Source organism: Peromyscus eremicus, chromosome 20 (genome assembly GCF_949786415.1).
Source record: "Peromyscus eremicus chromosome 20, PerEre_H2_v1, whole genome shotgun sequence".
Classification (NCBI taxonomy): Eukaryota; Metazoa; Chordata; class Mammalia; order Rodentia; family Cricetidae; genus Peromyscus; species Peromyscus eremicus.
In genome coordinates, this window is record NC_081436.1 from 25,088,570 (window position 1) to 25,108,770 (window position 20,201).

The 20,201-nt window shown below is 51.2% G+C and overlaps 1 protein-coding gene and 1 non-coding gene across 2 annotated transcripts in view; both read left to right on the forward strand.

Moving 5' to 3' along the window:
* The first annotated feature begins 1,195 nt into the window (after window positions 1-1,195).
* The window catches only part of Myh9 (myosin heavy chain 9), an 86,285-nt gene continuing 67,279 nt past the window's right edge, over window positions 1,196-20,201 (forward strand). The window contains exon 1 of the mRNA XM_059246895.1: window positions 1,196-1,381. The gene's annotated coding sequence lies outside the window, so the exon portion shown is untranslated. The remainder of the gene's footprint in view (window positions 1,382-20,201) is intronic.
* On the forward strand, window positions 2,595-2,696 carry LOC131897285 (U6 spliceosomal RNA). The gene has a single exon (XR_009375637.1). It is a non-coding gene; the product is annotated as a U6 spliceosomal RNA (small nuclear RNA).

Sequence of the window (20,201 nt, forward strand, 5' to 3'; positions counted from 1 at the left end):
ACCCATCACCCCTGGATGTTTTCAGCCATTTTTTTCTTTCGGAGCATTTGGATTTTGCTTATCAACTAGGAAGCAATCTTTAATATATTGTAAGTAATAATCATTTGTCATCTGGGCTGTAAAACCTTTTTTTTTTTTTTTTTTTAAAGCTGTCTTTTTTCTTTAGAATGTAAGTTTTCCCTGAAGTTCATTTGGAAGGATTGTTTTAGCTGTGTTAGAAAGAACATTCCAACAGTTAAGCGCAATGACGAGAAACTTGCTCTCATAAAGTGATTAAAAGCTATCCCCACGGACTGACGTACTGAACGATCGACCACTCAGATCAATGGACACCACTCGAAACGGATATGGTGAAAGTGGTACCTACAATCAGGGCAGAAAATAATGTGTGGACATATTTCTGATGGATTAAATGAGAAGTGGAAAAAAATCCTCTCGTGGTTAGTAACTGAAATAAATAAAATAAATACAATACACCCTTAAAAATAATTAAGCGACAAATATCTCACAGGATGTGTCCCAAGTTAATTACTCGGAGGCAAAGCATTCCAAGCAGAGGGACCCACCAGAGCAAAGGTTCAGAGGCTGGAGGACAGCCGCGAGCAGGCTCCAAATCGAACTCAGGACGCCCACACGGAATGCAGGGTTGAAGCCATGCCCGCCCCCACAGCCATCATAATTATGTAAAATACCACTTTTCCCATATATGGTACTTAATATCTGTTCTCCTGGTAGGGCAGGACGAAGGGAAAACACGGCTCGCGGGGCGGAGTGTCAGAGCCTCAGACCTTCCCAGCACTCTCCCGCCGGCCTCGGCCCGGCCCAGGATGCGCACCAGAGCCGGGACCGGGAACCCAGCGCGCCGGAGCCGCCCACTCCTGATTGGGTACAGTTCACGTCAATCCTCGTCCTGTAACCTGGCTGTCCGTTGGATCCGCCCCACGAGGCGGGGCTCCCGCCTAGGAAGCGCGGGGAAGGTGGGGTGGGCGGAGGTGGGAACGGATGGGGAGGAGGAATCCCAGCCCGTTGGCATCCGTCCCTTGTCTGCTTATAGGCTGAAGATGTGTCAGTTTAGGCCAGACTCCTGCTGGATTGGGCGGCGTGGGGGAGGGGCGGGCGCTCTCGGGAGCTCCGCCCCCGACCCGTAGAGGGCTTCAGACCCGCCCTCTTCTGGAAGGGCGGGGCGGGCGGCGTTCAGCCGAGCTGGGTGCGGTGAGGCGCGCAGATCACCGTGGTTCCTGGGCAGGGCACGGAAGGCTCAAGAACCTGACCTGCTGCGGCTCGAGTCTCGCGTTCGCTCCACCCCGCCGCGCCGCCCGAGCGCTCGCGAAAGTCCTCTCTGTAGAACCAGCGCCTGTTCCCCGGGCAAACCCAGGTTCAGGTGAGCGAGCCCTGCCGGTGTGTCCCGCCCCGGGACTCCCGAGCGCGCGCGCGCGCGCGGCGACTATACGCTCGGCATTTGGAGCCGGCGGCCCTGTGGTTCTCGGCCTCCGCGTGGCCGGCTCCGGCGCGGTCGGGCGCGAACGCCTAGAACCCGGCTCCGCATCCTCATCCGAGGGGCGCTAGGCAGGGAGGCCTTGGGGTTAGGGAGCCGGGGGACACAGTCCCCGCTCCGCTGGGAGTCTTCCCGGTCTGGGCACTGGGAAGTCGGCCTGCTTCTGTCGCCTATGCACTCCCGCCTCCCCGACGGCCGGCTGGCGCAAACTTTTTAACCCCTTCGGGAACGCCGCAATCCGCGGACCGCCCGCCGAGCCCACGGGGATGAGGATGCGGGCTCGGGGCAGCGGTTCCTCTAAGTTTTGCAAAGGGAGGTAACGGGCAGGCGGGGACCGCTTGGCAGCTGTCGGGGTGTCCTTCTGAGTCAGGATCGGTCGGTCCCGCCGCAGACATTGCGCCCAGCTCGGTTTCCGCCCTCCGCAGCGGACTTCCTCATTCGCCCGTCAGCCTTCAGGCCGGGAGGGGGCGGGGAGAGGTGCGCTGGGTGCGTGGGAAAAGGGGACCCGGCTGCTGCGGGGCCCATGACGCCAGAAAGACCCCCGCCTGTCCTCATCCAACCTTGGGTTTCTATTGCCCGAGGGCAAAAGGCCTGGGTCTGCCCGCAATCGTCGGGCCGCCCAGGCGTGCACCTGATTCCACCGCACCCTGGGACGCCACGCCCGGACCAGTGTCTGGGAGCTGGCCCTGACTTTAGGTCCAGGCCCGTCTACTACTGCATCTTTTATGTTAGGGTTAGAGGCGGAGTTTTGAAGACATCCCCCACTTCCCTGTGCAAGGGTCCTCACCCCATCCTGTTCTGGGGCCACGCCCAGGACAGAACTGCTCCCCGCTTCTCCTGGCCCTCATATCTCCCAAGCAGCGGAGTTTGAATCCTCCAGGACTTGCTTGCGGGCAGTAGTGAAATTGAGGGCAGGGTGGGCCCGGGCGGGTGCCTGAGGCCCCACCCAGCGGTGTTAGGGAAAAGGTTTCTGGGAAGTCCCAGGTCTTTCTTGGGAGACCCGGAGGCTACCTCGGCTGGGCAGTGGAGAGGTCCAGTGGCTTTTCGGTTCTCGATGAGTGGTTTTCTGGATTTAGCAGGATTTCCAAGTAACTGTTGCCTGCTCCCTTCGGCAGCACCCATACTAAAATTGGGACGATACACAAATTCATGGCCCCTGCGCAAGGATGGCACGCAAACTCGTTAAGTGTTCCATATTTTTAGCCAACGCAGACTGGCGTATCCCAGCCATCTCTGGGCAAGCGGCTCACTCTCAAGCACGTCTGGGAGGTCTCCTTGCCTGAGAGGCGCTCCCTCATCGGCTGGGTGCCAGCCAGCCTCAGGACCTCCACCTGAACTTCTCACGCTGCTTAGGCAGCTGTGTAACCATCCTGGAGTCCCTCCCAAATCTTGGACCAAGTTAAATTAACAACAACAACAAATTAAAAAGGTAACTGTTGAAGGGGAAGAGTCTTAGCCCCTTTTTGTTCACAGCAACATTGTAGCCATTTCTGACTCCACCGTCTAGAGGCCAGGCTGATAACCTCACCTGTCTACCTTTTTGTTCAGGAGGCAGGCTGCTTGAAGGCCTGTTTAAGACAATCTCTCAATATCAGTCGGTTTATATACAAGGTTGCTATGGGTGGGGGAGGGGCCTATAGATGTGTAATTGAGCAAATATTTAACTGCCTTCTCCTGCCAGGGACTTTGCCAGGTGGTGTGTGTGGGGGTGGGGTGGGGTGGGGTGGGGGGGGTGTGAGTTGAGTAAGACCTGGCCCCTGCCCGCAGGCACTTAGGGGAGAGCTGAGACAAATCAGTAGAGGTGACTTTAGTGTGAGGTGGAGATGACAAGAACTACGGAAAGGTACCGTGAGGCATGGGACTGCCCTGTGAGAGCTTGTTGGCCTCCTGAAGAGAATTGTGTCCTGGGGAAATTGGAAGGTTTCAAGGAGTAGCCACGGCACACTGAGGTACAAAGACAGCTTGTGCTATGTCCCAAACAAGCCAGGGACAAAGGACTCAAGGGATTCCTAGGTTAGGGAATCCCTTGTCCAGGGCACGCAGGGAAGCCACCACGAGGAAGGAAGACATTTCAGGCTTGGCAATCTGAGGCAAGCACGTGGTGAAGGAAAGTGGGGAGTCATTTAATGGATAATTGGGGAGTAATTAAAAGCATCGAGGGATTGCTCAGTGCCGTTCTAGAGGCAGTGTGTGGTGTGGGTGACACTCTAGAACTTTGCTTCTGTTCTCTGCAGGTCCTGGCAGGGCAGGTGGGCAGACCCAGCTTCCCCTCCAATCAGCATTAGCAAGTTCTGTTGGGAGGCATTATGTCACCCTGGGGGGAAGGGAAGCTGAGAGTCAGGGACTCTCAGTGGGGCTGCTGAGGGGAGAGAAGAGGAGAGGAAGGACAGAGTTCTGGTTTATCTGGTTTTTATTTATTTTTTTTTTAAAATGTTTGAACTTTTTAACCAAAGGGTTAGGAGATAGGGCAGCTTCTCTCTTGTGGAATGAAGGGTGCATATTAATCACAGCCTGCCTTTTGCCTGGTCTTGCTCTAGAAAAAAACAAAACAAGGATCTCTTAGCTCTTAGAGAAACACACTAAAAAATGCAGCATTGTTAGGGAGCCGCTAGGGTATTGCTAGAAATGGGGCTGGCTGGGGTTTTGCTCACTTCCTCTTCGAACTAATCCTTCAATAAAGTACTTAAGACAGCCCCTACCAGCTTGACATCTTTATTTCAAAAGGGGAGGAGGGGTTAGCTGTTGTTTTCCTTCTCTTGGGGGGTGGGGAGGGGGATCTAAAGCAAGGGGAAAAAAAAATCCTTGCCTTGACAGCTTCCTCCAAGCATCATGTTCCAAAAATATTTAGAATAACAAAATCTGTGTGTTCTCTTAATTAAACAAACGTCCTAATTTACTGAGCATAAAACAGCATCTCCGCCCGCAGGGGCAGGAAGTACATTTTCCTTTTGTGCTGCCCCAGAGAATCACCGCCTCAGCTTTTAACCCTTGGTGCTCTGAGCCCATGGGCTCAGGGCCTCTGGTGACAACAGAACACTGGTTGCCTAGGCAACTGGCTCAGGGACCTCTGTTTAAAATAAATAAATAAATAAATTTTTAATACAGAAAAGTGTGTGTGTGTGTGTGTGTGAGAGAGAGAGAGAGAGAGTGTGAGACAGACAGACAGACAGACACTAACTTAGGGGAGTTGATTCTTCTCTTCTACCAAGGGATCCTTGGGATCTAACTCAGACTTGGTGGCAAGGGTCTTTAATCCACTGAGTGGGAAGCGTGAGTGGGTCAGGGAAAGAACATGAACTGTGGTGATAAGGCAGAGTTCAAATCTACCCCTTCCCACTAGCTTTGTGACATTGCACACATTATTCAACTCCCTCAGTTTTCCCATTTGGAACACGGAATCACGGGATCTACTTTGCAAAACTAAATGCAAGAACTAGAAGGAGTAATCCTGTGAAAGGCCTGCTGTATAGTGGCCGTGTACACCTTTTCTTTTTTTTATAGATTTTATCAGTCTTACCTCACTAGGTAGTTATGTGAAGGTAGAGGGTAGACCATTTACCTTGGTTCCCAACTCAGCATTTTTTTTCTACCTCTAAAAAGGAGTCCATGTATTATGGGGTGCTTGGGGGTCGCCTTGCAGGGGCAGGACAAAATGCCAAAATCATAGTGGCTTTTTTTTTTTTCTTCGAGACAGGGTTTCTCTGTGTAGTTTTGCGCCTTTCCTGGGACTCACTTGGTAGCCCAGGCTGGCCTCGAACTCACAGAGATCCGCCTGGCTCTGCCTCCCGAGTGCTGGGATTAAAGGCGTGCGCCACCACCGCCTGGCCATAGTGGCTTTAAGGCTGTCAATGCTTTTGGATAAGCTTGCTTATGAACATGGGCTAAATGGCTTGTTTTGAGGTGCTGGCCTAGGCAGAAGTTGCTCACACTGGCTGTATGTTTCTTTGGTTTTTTTTTGGTCTTTTCCTAAATCATGGTTTTCCGTGTTCTAGATGATAGGCAAGGGTAGTGTGGAAAGAACACCACCAGACTTGTATATCTGGAGACCTGGCTTCCAGCTGTGGTGCTGGTAGAAGGTAGGTTTGATCTGTTAGAGAGGACCATATTCCCTGTAAGAGTGTAGCAGTTCATGTGCTTATTGGTATACAGGGGTGCCTGGGAAACTCTACAGTTGAGGGACTTCCTTCCAGATACCTCTGCTTCTCCACTTGAGTACTTTTTGGGTGGGGTATATGTTGCACACCTTTTTTTTGGGTAGAGATTAAAAAAAGTGTGTGTGTGTGTTATGTTATGAGTACAGGTGCCAGAAGAGGCCAGAGGTGTGGGGTTTCCCCCTTTAGCTGGCGTTACAAGCAGTTGTGAGCCACATGATGTGGGTACTGAGGACCGAACTCCAGTCCAGTCCTCCGCCAAAACAGTGTGCACTCTTAACCAATGAGCCGTTTCTCCAGCTCCAGGCACACCTCTTCTTCGACAGTATCTGCTGAAGCATATTCCCTTCTAACTGCATTCTAGGCCCTTACCCCACAGATGACTGGACTGTGCAGAAGGAAATGTGAGGATAGTCACTGTGGCATCGTCAGAGAAGGCGGCAGGAAACAAGCTCGCTGTCCATTAGAAAGGGCACGTTAATCATGGCACAGCTGTACAGCGGAAATCCTCGCAGCCCTTAAAAGACAGCCTAATCTCTGTGCTCACAGGGCCTGTTCTCCAAGGGGGATGAAAAGGCACAGCTAGATACTATGTGCTGGGTTCTCATTTGGGGGCAACCTTTCACCTCTGCTGTTTTATGGAGACAGGACCCCACTGTAAGGTCCAGGTTAGGTTCAGGTTTAGCCTTTGCCTTTCCACACCTGACCACTTGAATGCTGGGATTGCAGGTCTGTGCCATCACGCCTGGCGGAGGTGGAAAGGGCTTAAAAATGGACTGACCTGCTCTTCTGGCTTAGAACACTTGAGTCCTGTTTTCCTCAGCCTGTCTCAATCTCACTAGAATGACAGATGTACTGTTCTGATCATCCCATCGCCCACCCCAGCCTGGGAAATATGGGGGGGTGATTCCTGTTTTGGCTATGAGAAAAAGAAGCTTGCATGGATTTGTTGTTGAGACAAGGTATCACTGTGTAGCCTTGGCTGGCCAGGATCTCGTGGTGTAGACCAGGCTGGCCTTGAATTCATAGAGATCCACCTGCTTCTGCCTCCTGAGTTCTGGGATTAAAGGTGCGTGTCCCCTTCTTTTGTAACTTGGGGTCATAGCATTTGAAAGTACACCCCTTTACTGCTCTGCCCCGGTTAATTGCTCAGACATCTGGTCTGTGGTTTTTAATGCATTAGCAGTGGAAAAGCTCAAGTTCTTGACAGTGTGATCAAAGGGACATGGTGACTTGGGGAGACCCTGGCCTTTGTCTCCAGGAAGGGCTGATGCCAGCCTCAGATTCTGTGGGTGCTGGGGACGCTCGCTGCCAGCTCTCCTCATTCCTTTCCCCAGGGAAGCCTGAGGAAGAGCCTCTGAGGGTTTTGAGCAGGCCCTGTCCCCTGCCAGACAGCGTGGAAAGTCAGAGTGGCGTGAGTCACCGAGAGCACGTACAGTGAGCCAGGCTCTAAAGTGGGCCTGCCACCACACGGGCAGGTGGTCGAAGGCACGGGGAGCTGCTCCTTGGGTCTGATGTGAGTCTCTTTAAAAAGCACCTGAGGCACGGTTGTGCTCGACTTAGTCAGGCTCCACTCTGACCGGTTCCCCGAGCCTGAGGTGATTCAGCACCGGGCAGGTGGCTGGAGAAGAAGGAGGCTCCTGGCCTTGGCTGAGGCCTCTCCATGCTGGTTGTGAATGCCCAGGACCCCCCCTTGGCTGGGGAGCTTGCAGTGCTCTCTGGAAGGAAGTCACTGGCGAAGGGTGAGTCTCCTGCAGGACAGGTTGGACCGCAGCCTATCTGCTGCCTAGAGGTAAGGGCAACTGATCTTTTCCATGCCCCAAGTTACTTCCTTGTGGCCTCTCAGACGGATCTCTAGGTCCTTACGGTGCTTTGCCAAGGAAAAACGGGGTCTCCCAGGGAGGCCTCTATGGTCCCAGTGGGCCGGATGCCTGTCTCCATAATGTTTATGTGTTAAGAGAGCCATAGATGAATTTCTTTCATAAGGATGTCACTGACCAAGAGGACATTTACAATTTTGAAACTTGATCCTTAGAGTTTTTTCTACTTTTTATTTTTAATTTTCTTCCTGTGCAGTGCTGGGAATCAGTCAGTCCCAAGGCTTAGATGCTAGGCAACTACTTTGCCACTGCGCTTCCTCCCCAGAACTACCCCCCAGTCTCTGAATATTGATTCTGATTGTAAATGATCCCAATTAAAAGAAAAACCATTGGCGTCAATGCTGGGAATGGTGGTGGCGCACACCTTTAATCCCAGCACTCAGGAGACAGAGCCCGGCGGATCTCTGTGAGTTCCAGACCTTCCATCCAGGACGACATAGAGACCCCCTGTCTTTAAGAAAGAAACCAGACGAAAACAAAAAGTCTCTTTCTGTTGAATGTGCTTAGGCTTGTAGAATGTCTGAGTCGAAGGGCTCTTGGGCATAGTTTTTAAAGAAATACTTTTTTCTTCCCATGATGATGAGCACTTTGCCCAGGATTCATGCCGACAGTTGCTCCTGGTCTCACTCAGGCGGGAGAAAGTGCTTTTGAACGGGACCATCTTTCTTGGCTTTTGTGGGCAGGTAGCCAAGCAGCACGCTCAGCTCCCTTAGCCTTCCCTCAGAAGCCTTCCCTCCCTAAAACATCTTTTCCTTTGAGAGGCAGCAAGTTAAAGAATGGGGGAGGTGTTGGGTTTGTCTGAACTTCTTCCAGTTGGGTGGGGCCCTTGGGCTGAAAGAGTTCCCAAAGCTAAAAAAGAAAAAGAGAGAGAAAGAAATTAGTATCTCTTATGGGGTAGTGCCAAGCAGAAGGGTGGGCCATCCTGAAAGCCACATGGCACTCAATGTCCTCAGCCAGTTTGAATTTCTAGTAACTTTGACTCAGAGTCTCAGGATCAGTTATTTTTTTGTTGAAGAAAGAAGCCAAGATTTTTTTATTTTTTTGGCTGCGGGCAGACCTGGGACTGGACTCTTGACTGTAACTCCTGCAACTTGCCTCAGTTTCCCATCTGCAACATACCAGCTTTGAGATGGAGCATTCTTCATCTTCCTCCCGTCTTCCTCCCTCCCTACCCTTATGTTATTGTCGACATCACTTCTCAGATGGTAGGAGATATATGTTCAAGTCACAGAGATGAAATTGATTCCCGAAGCTGCGCCTTGGTAACAAGGTGTGGTGGTAGCTAAGTGATGCAGGAAGGAACCGGTGGGCAGGCTTCTGGGCTTGCTGTTGAGGCTTCAGAGGGGCCCAGCCTCTTGCGTATCCTTCTCATACAGCGCAGCTCAGCTTGTTACTCCGGTCTGAGTTGGTAAGCATGAAGAAAAAAGGGTTCAGAAAGCAGCAGAGGTACCTTTATGTAGAGTGCCTGTGTTTCCTGTGTTTTATGTGAAGTCACTGGGCTGGAGAAGGCAGCTTCCCGTGTGGTAAACATGAAGAACGAGGCAGCGGAACACTTTTGGAGACTTAACTAGGCCAGAATGGGGGTGAGGGTTAGGAATCTTAGAGCTTGCTGGACGGTGAGGCCTGGGAAGCCAAAAGTTCCCCCTTGCCTTAGCATAGGGTCTGGCGCTTCAGTCAGCTTCAGTCCCTCCTGCTTGAACCCAGCTGAGGCCTCCATGGTGCCTGTCTTAGGGTTTCTGTTGCTGTGCTGAAACACCGTGACCAAAAGGGACTTGGGGAGGAAAGGGTTGTTTTCAGTTAGGCTTAGATCTGCAGTCTATCCTGAAGGGAAGTCAGGGCAGGGACCTGGAGGCAGGAACTGAAGCAGAGGCCATGGAGGCATGCTGCCTACTCCCTTTCTTTCTCCTCATGGCTCTCTCAGCTCCCTTTCTTATACAGCCCAGGCCCACCTGCCCAGGGGTTGCACTACTCAGTGTTAGCTGGGCCCTCCCATATCTATCATTAATCACAGAAATGCCCCACAGGCTTGCCTACAGGCCAGTCTGGGTTGGTGGGCATTTTCTCAGTTTAGATTTAGAAAACTAGCCAGCGCAGGAGGAAGAGTAGCAGCCCGAGAATCTGGGTTTCCGAGTTGAGTCACAGTTCTGCTAGTGACAGGTTAGATTTTCTTTTCTTTTTTTTTTCTAAATATTTATTTATTATGTATGCAGTGTTCTGCCTGCATATATGCCTGCATGACAGAACAGGGCACCAGATCCCATTATAGATGGTTGTGAGCCACCATGTGGTTGCTGGGAATTGAACTCAGGACCTCTGGAAGAGCAGCCAGTGCTCTTAACCACTGAGCCATCTCTCCAGCCCCAGGTTAGATTTTCTGGAGCACCTGTATATAACAGGCTACATGCTGATGAATTCTCCTCTTGCCCCCAGGAAGTAGAAACTCATTCATTTTGCTGAGGAATTGCCTTACAGAGATTCAAACTGGGGGGAGGGCCACTTCAGCTCCTGGCCTTGCAACACCCTTCACGGAGGGTAGACATAGCCTCGCTTGCAAAGAGGATGGACTGGTTCCTGCGACTTTCTCCTTTGGCTGTGAGCTCCGTAAAGAGCACCATCATCGCCGCTGCTGTTGGCCACTCACTGAGGCCTCCTGTGCCTCAATAAATAAATGGTATTTATTGCAGCTACTCTTTTCTTGAGTATGGAGCTCAGGGAGGGAGGGAGGGCAGGTGAGAGGACCGTGGCTGCTAGCATGGAGTCCAGCCCAGGATAACTTGGTTGCTGTTGGAGGCAGTGTTGCCCATGGCCAGAAGCCCATTGCTGTCCCACAGGCGTGCTCTTGCTGCTGCCTGAGCATGGTGCACTGTCGCATTCCTTCCTCTGTCTGTCTGCCTGTCCAGCCCTTAGTTATTCAGTAACCACAGCGCATAACACAGATTCCCATGCACAAAGCTGGACCCCAGGGCCAGGTGCTGGGAGAATGGAGGCACAGGAAGCGTGGTTCTTGTTTGCAGGAGCCCAGTCGGGGCTCCAGCTCATACAGGGAGAAGCCCTTGGGGAGTCTGAGAAGGCTGCCTAGAGGAGGTGGCACTTGAGCCAGTGGTAAGATCAGAGGGCAGGGCATGACGTATCCAGGGAGCAGGGTTGGGACTGTGCTCTTGGGCATGTCGGCCCTGCTGAAGCTTTGTTCAGGAGTGACTCAGGTTGGTGAAGCCCTGTGACTCAGGACTGGTGAAAGGTGCCCTCTCTGGTAGGCCCTAGCCTTTTCAGAGCCCAAGGCAGCCCACGGAGGCTTGCATCCTTGCACCATTTCCTGGGAATTCGAGTGCTGCATTCCACTCCCAGGTCATTAGCCTCTGACTGGGTGCTGGGCAGGCTGCCCATGTCCTCTGGTTGGGTGGTCAGACATGTTATACCCAGACAAAGGACTTAAGGTGAGATTTTTCACGGACTATTGAGAAACAGCCATTGCTATTGGAAACTGTCCTATTAAAGTTAAAAAGGAAAGCCAGGAGCCTGTTGTTCACAGCACAAGTATGGCAACAACACTGCCTAGAAGCACCCCACCATTGGAGTTTCTGGGTTTCCTGTGCGTGCACACACGTGCACACATGCAGTCATGCACACACCTGTATGCACTTCACCAAATCCTAAGCAGAGCGATACTGTGTACTCTGATTTCTCATTTAGAGCTGTAATCTGAAGTTTTCTATGTTGCAACATCATCACACTGGGTATGATGGCCGTGTTATTGTCCACTGAGGGGTAGAACTGTTCACATTGTCGGGAAGTACCATGGGTTTTATTAACTCTTAAAATGTGTTCACTCGATGAGCAGCTAGCTGTTGAGCATCTGTCGTAGGTCTTCTCCAGAGAGGGTTGCACATCAAGAGGCTGGTGCCTGAGATCACTGGGCTGCTGTCTGCACTCAGGTCTGGTCCTAGGAGCATGGCCGCTGCCTTTGGTGTTGCGGATGAGAAATGGGGATTTGCAGAGGAGATTGGGCTGCTGGGTGCCCAGTCCGGTTCATAGAAAGCTGGTAAAACCACTTTGTCATTCATGAGCTGTCAGGAAGCTCAGGAACTGGAGCCAATTGCTGGGAGACCTTTGCAGGCTCTGTGGAGGAAGGTCTTCCACTTTCTGCCTCCCATGTCTGTCTCCTGTGTATACAGGTGCAGTTTATAAGACCTGGGTCAGAAAACCCATGTGGAAGAGGTAAGGGACCAAAAGTCTCCAAGGGGCCTTGTTCACAGTATGAGGTCCGCTGCTGAGGACCATACTGAGTAAGAAGACGACTGCTGAGGGGCGGGAGGAGGAAGGAAGAGGGGATAGGGCCCCACCCATGAGGGCGGGGAGGGTCAGAAAACATCTAGATACCTTGTCAGGGGCCCAGGACTCTGCCGAGGCTTCTGCCCTGCTGAGATGGTGTAAGAATTGTAGCAATAAGTTGCAACAGTGTGGCTTTGTTGTAAAAAGGAAGTTTCAGAATCCTAGTGGCAGCTTTTGAACAGATCTTTTATCTGTAAGTGGGGAAATATTATCTGCAGGGGGGCAGCTGGACTTCAGGAGGGTGGTGGGTGCCTGCTTTTGTCAGGGAGAGCATTGTACTTAGCTCTCTCTGCCCCCACCGCTCAGTTCACACTCCCGTTCAAGGCTTTCTGAAATGTGCCCTCTTCTTAGAGAGCAGGAGGGGTAACTTGTTGTTTGGGAAGGAGCCAGAAGCTTGTTACCACCTGCCCGGGCTGGGGGAATGAAGCGGGCTGGGGTGGACTCAGGCATTGCAATCTTCCTTCACCTTCGTGGGTCCTCTCCACTCTGCAGTCTGTATTTGTATCAGCCCCTGGCCTCTTGGGTTTGAGGTTTGTCACGATTCTCAATCAACACCTCCCCACCCCCCTTTACTCAAAGCAACACAATCCAAGGCTTAACCTAGCTTTCTTTTCACACATGGGTTGAAGTTGGTACTAATAAAAAAGTAATTGGAGGAGTCCAGCAGCTGGTGGAATGTTCCTAGTTAGGGTGAGGCCCTTTGTGACCCTTTTAAAAAGAGATTAGTTTATATGTATTGCCTTCATGTAAGTATGTGTACTACATGTATGCCTGGTGCCCAGGAAGCCCAGAAGAGGGCATTGGGTTCCTGAATGTGGAGTAATGGATGGATGGTTATTGGTCACCATGTGCTGGAAACTGAATCTGGATCCTCTGCAAGAGCAGGAGCGGCTCTTGATGGCGGACCCATTTCTTCAGTCCCCCTTTGTAGCTTTATTCACTTCCTGTTTACACTGCTGTTCCAGTCCCCTCTTGTATCTTTATTCACTTCCTGTTTACACTGCTGTTTGGTGATTGCAGGCCAAAGATTACCATTGAGTTTATACTATTTTACATTATTTACTAGCTGTCATAGCAGAGGTGGGAGAAGGGAATGTCAGAATTAGAAATGGGAGGAGGAAGTGGCACATGGTGGGGACCGGGCAGCAGCTGAGTTTGGATCCCATTTTTTATCCAGGTTATTTGTTCATTAGCTATGGACTGAACGGCTGGGTGTGCATTAGAGGCTGTCGTAGGTTCTGGGACTGTGGCCATTGAGTAAGTCCTTGGATGTCCCTGCAGTGTGCATGCTATGGAAGCAGACAGCAGCCACAGGAACTGGTTCACTGCCATCACTCCAGGCTGCTGGAATGGCTACAGCGAAGTGCCACAGACGGGCCACTAGGCAGTAGGCATTTGTTCTCCCAGTTCTGGAGGCTGGAAGTCAAGGCCACAGTGGGGCCATTGGCACCCTGGCTTACAGGTGGCCATCTTATTGTGTCGTCACATACTTGTCTTCAGCATATCTGTGTCCTAATCTCTTACGGGGGCACACCAGTCATATTGGATTTGGGCCTATTCCAGTAACCATGGCTTGACTTAATCGTCTTTGTGAAGGTGCTGTTTCCATCGTGGATAACAACCTGAGGTGGGTCTTCAGCCATCAGAGGAGCCCAGTCCAGCCCAGACATTCTGGTGACTTTTTCAGGTCTAGCACCTCCTGGTGTTTTTTTTGTTTTTTTTGTTTTTGTTTTTTAAGGCAGGGTCTCACTATGTAGCCCTGGCTGGCCTGGAAATCTTTATGTAGACCAGGGCAGCTTTGAACTCATAGAGATCCATTTGCTTCTGCCTCTGCTTCCCCAGAGCTGGGATTAAAGGCGTGCTTTACTCACCCCTACTACTTCTTAGTCTGCTTTGATCCCCACTTTCTCACGTGTAAACAGGTTAGTATGTCTTCGGGCCATAGAGGAGCTCAGTGAAGGCTAGACTCGGCTACATATTGAAACTGTGTACCAAGCAACTGCCCCCTTGCACCCCTCCAACCTGACTCTTGTCTTGGTGTTCTGTACAGCCGAAGGACGGGGTACCTTCAGCAGTCTGGACTGACTTGAAGCAGCAGGTGCACAACCCCCCATCCCAGTGCGGCCCTCAGTGTCCCTTTCCACTTCAGATCCAAGCCCTTAGCGTCCGGCTGTTCAGCCTTTTCCACCTAGTGCTGAGTGTGGCCTCTCTCCGGCTGAGCATCAGCCAAGTGCGGGGAAGTGGCTCAGAGCTGTACACTTTCAAGTCCCTGGGGTTGGCCAGTGTTGAGTGGCTACTAGTAAAGCTTCTTTGCTGAGTACTTAGCCGGGCTGGGGCGCCACTCCGACCTCTCACGGAAGTGCTGGCTCCATTCGGGCCTCACCTCGCTGTCAGGGCTTCACCCTTGTGAAGTCCCTTGAAGTCCCATGGTGGACTGGGGAAACGGGAACATGTTTATACCTGATTGGGTCAAACACACTGGGTTAATTTCAGCACCTCCCTTAGCTCTGGTGGCCTTGGATGGGTGGCTGTATTTCCTTGGCTTCTGAGGCCTAACTACCCTAAAGTGTGTATCCAGTACTTACATAATAGGCAGGGGCTGTGGCTTCTGACTAATTGCTTTTCTCTCACTTTTTCACTTGTAAGTTATGTGACCACTGTGACTTTTTTTTTTCTTTCCTAATCTGTGATGGAGGAAAAGAAGCAATAATACCTCAAGGGGTTTTGGTGCTCAGTGAAGCTGTATTTTTTATTTTGCATGTTATTTACATAATAGTTTGCCCAGCACAACTATATGCTTCTTGGGGCCTTCTTGGGGATCTGCAGGTTCAGTGGCAAACTTCTGTTTAAAAAAATTACGTGGAGAGCTAGAGAGATGGCTCTAAGCACTTAAGAGCCCTCACTGCTCTTCCTGAGGGCTGGGGTTCGGTTCCCAGCACCCACACGTCAGCTCACAACTGTCTGTAACTCCAGTTCCAGCAGGCCCAGTGCCCTCTTACGGAGCCTGTGGGTACTGTACACAGGTGGTGCACAGACGCACATGCGGGCAAACACACATACACATAAAATAAAAGTAAGGTAGAGAGACACCAGTGTTGGCCTCTGTCCTCTGCACGCACAGAAACACATGCATGCACCACAATACGTACAAAAATCCAATTTGTATGTATGTCAGTCTTTTCATTACGACTGTATGAAACTTGAAGTCACATCCAGGTGATTGTGGCTGAAGTTTCCTACAAGGAAGGCTGTCAGGAGTAGTGCTCTCATTTTATAGCTGGGCATGTTGAGACACCCAAGAACCTATTTTGTTCTCATGGCTTCCCACCTTCTCATGCCACCATCTTTTTTTCTCATTGAGACAGGGTTTCACTGTGTAGCTGTGGCTGTCCTGGAACTCACAGAGATCTGCCTGCCTCCGCCTCCCGAGTGCTGGGATAAAAGGCATATGCCACCAACACCTGGCTTCATGCCACTATTTTATGGGCCATGGTGACATGGGTTTCTTCTGCCACAGTGGCTTTGGGTTCCAATCGCTTACTGACTTGTTGGTATCGGGTATAAGACCCCACTTCAGGTGAGCATGGGCAGGCCAGGGCAGATGTGGTCAGCAGGTGTGTGTTTGGGGGGTTAGGAAGGAGATATCTTTAGCCCGCTTTCTTTAGAGAACCCAGCTTCTGCTTCTCTTCTCCAGCGTGCCTCCTCCTGTCGGCCCCCACCAGCCTGCCGTTCTCAGCCTGCCTTCTGCCCACAGCCTGCTGCCTGCACTGTTTCCTGTCCCTGTCTGGGGTGAGGAGGAGGAGGAGTCGATGTATAGTCGAGCGCTCAGGAGGAATGCCTCATTATCCCACGACTGTGGGGCACGTGGCTCCCCTGCCCTCCCAGCGATGTGCTCCCCAAGCTAGCCGTCCCCTCCTCCCCAGCCCTGGCCGCAGGTAGTGAGTTCCAGGCTTCTGGCTAGAACTCCCAACCTCATGGCACCGAGGACGGAAGAGCTGCAGAGCTGCAGAGGCCCACCTGCCGCTTCTCAGCTGTGTGTCCTGCATGGGAGCAGTCTGGGGAGGCTCACGGGTGGCACGGCTCTACCACACGCCTGGCGAATGGCGCACTGTGTGAAAGTGCCCAAGTTGGCTGCTGTGGGCTGGGCCTCTCTCTTCCCTTGGAAAACCAGTCCCGGGCTTTAATTATCTTTAGGTTGAAGTAGCAATGCCCCTCCCCCAGTTCCACCCACCTCTTTTCTTCTGGCTTTCAGACAAGAATGTGAAGAATGTGGTTCTCTGTTGCGGACCTGAGTAGAGGTCTGGGTGCTGGGGCCATCTGGGTGCCTAGGCCATCTGGACGCCGGGGTGGGGGGACTCAAAGGCTCTTCTCGGCTTTACAGGCTGCTTTGTTGTGCCCAGACTGACGGGGACATTCCGGATTGGTTGTGGTTGGCTTATTAAATTCCTGTATATTCTATGTGGCCCCTTTGAGACAGCTGGGAGGAGCTGTAGTGGGGCGATGACCCTCTTCCTCTCCCAGCCTCTCACCTCAGAGGAATCAAGTTCAAAGGGATTGGCAGGGGGAGTCTGGTGCAGGAAAGGTCAGTGTCAGGCCTGAGGACCACTTCAGCTATGGGACAAGGAGACCAGAGTCGCCTGGGCGTTCTCCTTCCTGATCTGGTGTCTGCTGGGATCCCTGGCTTCGTGTGTCTGCTGCCTTATTGCATCCTAGGCTGCAGGGAGCAAAAGGGTTGGATGCAGGAGGACCTGGAGCCCAGAATGAGAACTGCAGGATGCAGACGCTAATAGCAAGCCATGTACCAGCTGTCTCTTTTGCAAATCAGGATAGCAGCAGAAGTTACCTGACAGCGCGGCCTTGTGTGAGGCGGCTGCTCTGGAGGCAGTTGGGATGAAGTTCACGGCCGTGTGTTCCTTTGAGCTGGGCTCTGTAAGGGAGATTCTGAGTGATTCGCTGGCTGATTCACACCCCCCTCACCCAGACAGCAGAGACGACTCAGTGCTTGCTCAGGAGAGCCCAACTCAGAGCATCACTTTTGTCTCGACCCCAGCATCTTCTGGGGCACTTCTGTGCTGCCATCTCTGTGTGTGCTGTGAGCATGTCTGTGAACACAGGTCTATGCCCACAGATCTCTACATACATCTTTATGTACATATATCTCTCTGTGTATTCAGGTTTTGTGTATGTCTCTGAACAAGTCTGTGTATCCAGGTTTTTGTGAGTACATGTCTCTATGTACATGTCTGTGAGTGTACATGTGTGCAGTGGTCTGTGTATGTACATGTTTGTGTTTGTACATGTCTGTATGCAGCTAGGTCTTTGTGTGTACATGTCTCTGTACGTCTGTTTGTATCTATGTCTTTGGGTATGCATCTTTGTGTGTATGTGTTTATTTATGTATATAGGTCTATGTGTACATATCTATTATGCACATGCCTGTGTATGTGTCCAGGTTTTGTGTGTGTGTATGTGAGTGAGTGTGCAAGTGTGTATGGAGGTGAGAGCTTGTGGGAGTTGGTTCTCTCCATACCATATGGGTCCTGGGGATCAAACTCAGTGCCAGACAGACATTTCCCCCCTTAGCTGTCTCGTTGGCTTTCTTCCAGGTTTTTATGTATATATGGTTACATGTGTTTGGGGGTACAGGGCTTGCTCCAGAACAGGATGACCTGGTGTGAATGTCCCTAGGGCAGGGCCCCTGCTTCTTTTCTTATGTACAACCTTGACCAACCTTGGTCACTTTGGAGCCTAATTGTGGCTCAGGCAGTCAGGATTCTGGTGTGGGTCATTCCTGCCAGCCAAGCTCCCTATTGAAGGGCAACTGGGGTCGGCCTGCCTTTAGAAAGGAGGAACCATGTAACTAGGCATTGTTATTTTATTTTCTGTCTTATGTATGAAGCAATTGGTTTGGTCTTCATGCCTAGGCTCCCTACTTTGATCATCTTCCTGAAAGGAGGAGGCTCAGGAATGCAGTCTGACCACCTCAGAAGAGAGTGTCAGATTCCTTGGAGCTGGAGTTACAGGCCATTGCCCTATATGGGTGCTGGGAACGGAACTCTGGTCCTCCGGAAGAGTAAACAAGCATTCTTAACCCCTGAGCTGTTTCTCCAGCTCCTGCTTGGTGGTTTTTTTTTTTTTTTTCTTCCGAAATAGGGTTTTTCTATGTAGTCCTGGCTGTCCTGGAACTAGCCCTGTAGACCAGGCTGGACTCAGTTGACCTCAGATTGACAGAGATCTGCCTGCCTCTACCTCCAGAGTACTGGGATTAAAGGCTTGTTTGTTTTTTAAGAAAAGGTCTTGGTATGTCTTTGAATTTAAGTCTTACCATCTGTCACCTAGGATCCAGGGCTGCAGGTATATACACCACACCCCGTCTGCTGCCTTCCTGATTCTTAAGGGATGCTCCAGAGTCCTCATATCTAGGCAAGTGCTTCTGAGCTTCCTGAGCCCCCCTTTTTTAAGGAAGAGGGGCCATGATTTCTGCCTTGGCTTGGTCAAGGTTGGCAAGATCAAGCCATAGGAATATGGTGAGACACACTGTCTGGCAAGCAGCAGGTTTTGGTCTGTTGTGGCCTCCTGACCTGCTTTTGCCTCTGAACTTGGAGTTCCACTTGGTCTAATTGAAAGCGGGACTTGGTTGGGCCCGTAGCTTGACCTGTGTGGGTCTCCTCTGCCTAGTGCAGTTTGACTCGGGGTGTTTCCGACTGTCAGCTGGGTGGTACCAGGGTCTGTAGAGATGAAGTACAGTACACTCAGTGGACTCACTGCATGTGGCCGTCATTTCATGAAGCTGGTTGGTGTTTGTGTGTGTGTGTGTGTGTGTGTGTGTGTGTGTGTGTGTGTGTGCTCCTGTGATGGAGCTCCTTGGATGAGGTACTCTGGGGGTCTCTCACAGCCCTGACCTTAGGATCCTTCCTGCATGTCCGAGCTGATCTGCGACTGGAGACCAGCCTGTAAATGAGCCCCTTTCAAGGCCAAATTCTGACTAGAGAGCTCTTGACAAAATTCTGGGAAAGAGCTACATTCTTGAAGAGGAATAAATCATGTTGAGTTGGGTTAGGCAGGATGTGACTTCAAGCCCCTGAAGTGTGCCGCGTCTGTGACTGACTCATTGTGAGTTCAGCCATGACAGAGACGTACTAATGACTTAAGGAGCCGCTGTAGGGGGAGGGGCTGCCTGTCTGGGGTGCCAGCAAACACTGGCACAGGGACCCTTGTATTCTCTACAGTGGTTCTGGGCCTTACAGGGACGGGGTAGGACAGTAATGTCAGCCAGACCTGCCACATCCTCCTTACCTTTGTGTTTTTCAAGTCACTGCAGGGGGGCAGGGATTGCCCGGAGGCCCAGAGTCTCCTCCTGTGAGTTATCAGCTTGTTGACTGTGTCTGATGTCTCCTAAGACATTCTATGTCTCCCTCCCTTTCAGGGATGGTGCTCAAGATCAGAGTTCACTCTAGGAGTTGCTGGAGGCTGTTGGGGCTGTCACTTGTGTCTTAGAAACAAAGATTAGGATATGTCATACCGTACAGTGGAGGGGGTATGGTGACACTGATTCCCTGTGGTCCCGGAGGTCTGCAGTCTGGCCTTTGTTTACACATGTAGTCACACTGATATCTGGACAGGGAGGTGCAGCAGATGGTGTGGCTGTGTGAGTCTGCAAGGCAGATCTCAGGGCTGGTTGGCCAGTCTAGATAAATGCCAGCTCTGGGTTCAATGAGAGACTATCAAAAAATAAGGTGGAGATTGGTAGAGCAAGATGCTGGACATTGGCCTCTGTCCACAGACGCCGCCTTGCCTCCACCCACCAGGCATACTTCTATACAGAGCAGCAGAGAGAGAGAGAATGGGAGGTAGATATTTTTATTGAGCTTGATTCCTGGACTTTTGACCTTTAGGAAAGGAAGATTAGACCCTCCCCACTTTTGATCAGTTCAGGGCAGGCAGTATTCAGCACTCACCTGTGTTGGCCACCAAGGGCCTACAGGTGACCAGCGTCCTGAGACCTGTGGGAACAGAAGAAGGCAGCTGTATGGGGAAGTGGCTCTATAATTCAGCTTTAAAAAATTTAGTAGCTTGGTGCTAATTTGCCTAGTATGTGTACGGCTCTGGGTTAGAATTTTCAGCACCACCCCAGAATAAAGTTAAAAGATATAAAAAAAAAAATGAAAAATTTATATAACTGTCACTAAGAGAAAACAATGTTGCTGAAGGTCTGGTGGGTTCCAGGTAGAGTGACCTTCAGAAATCATTTAGTTTAATTATTTATAGACAGGGTCTTGGCTTGGGACTTGCAATGGATACCTGGTTAGCCTCATTCACAGATCTACCTGCCTCTGCCTTCTGAAG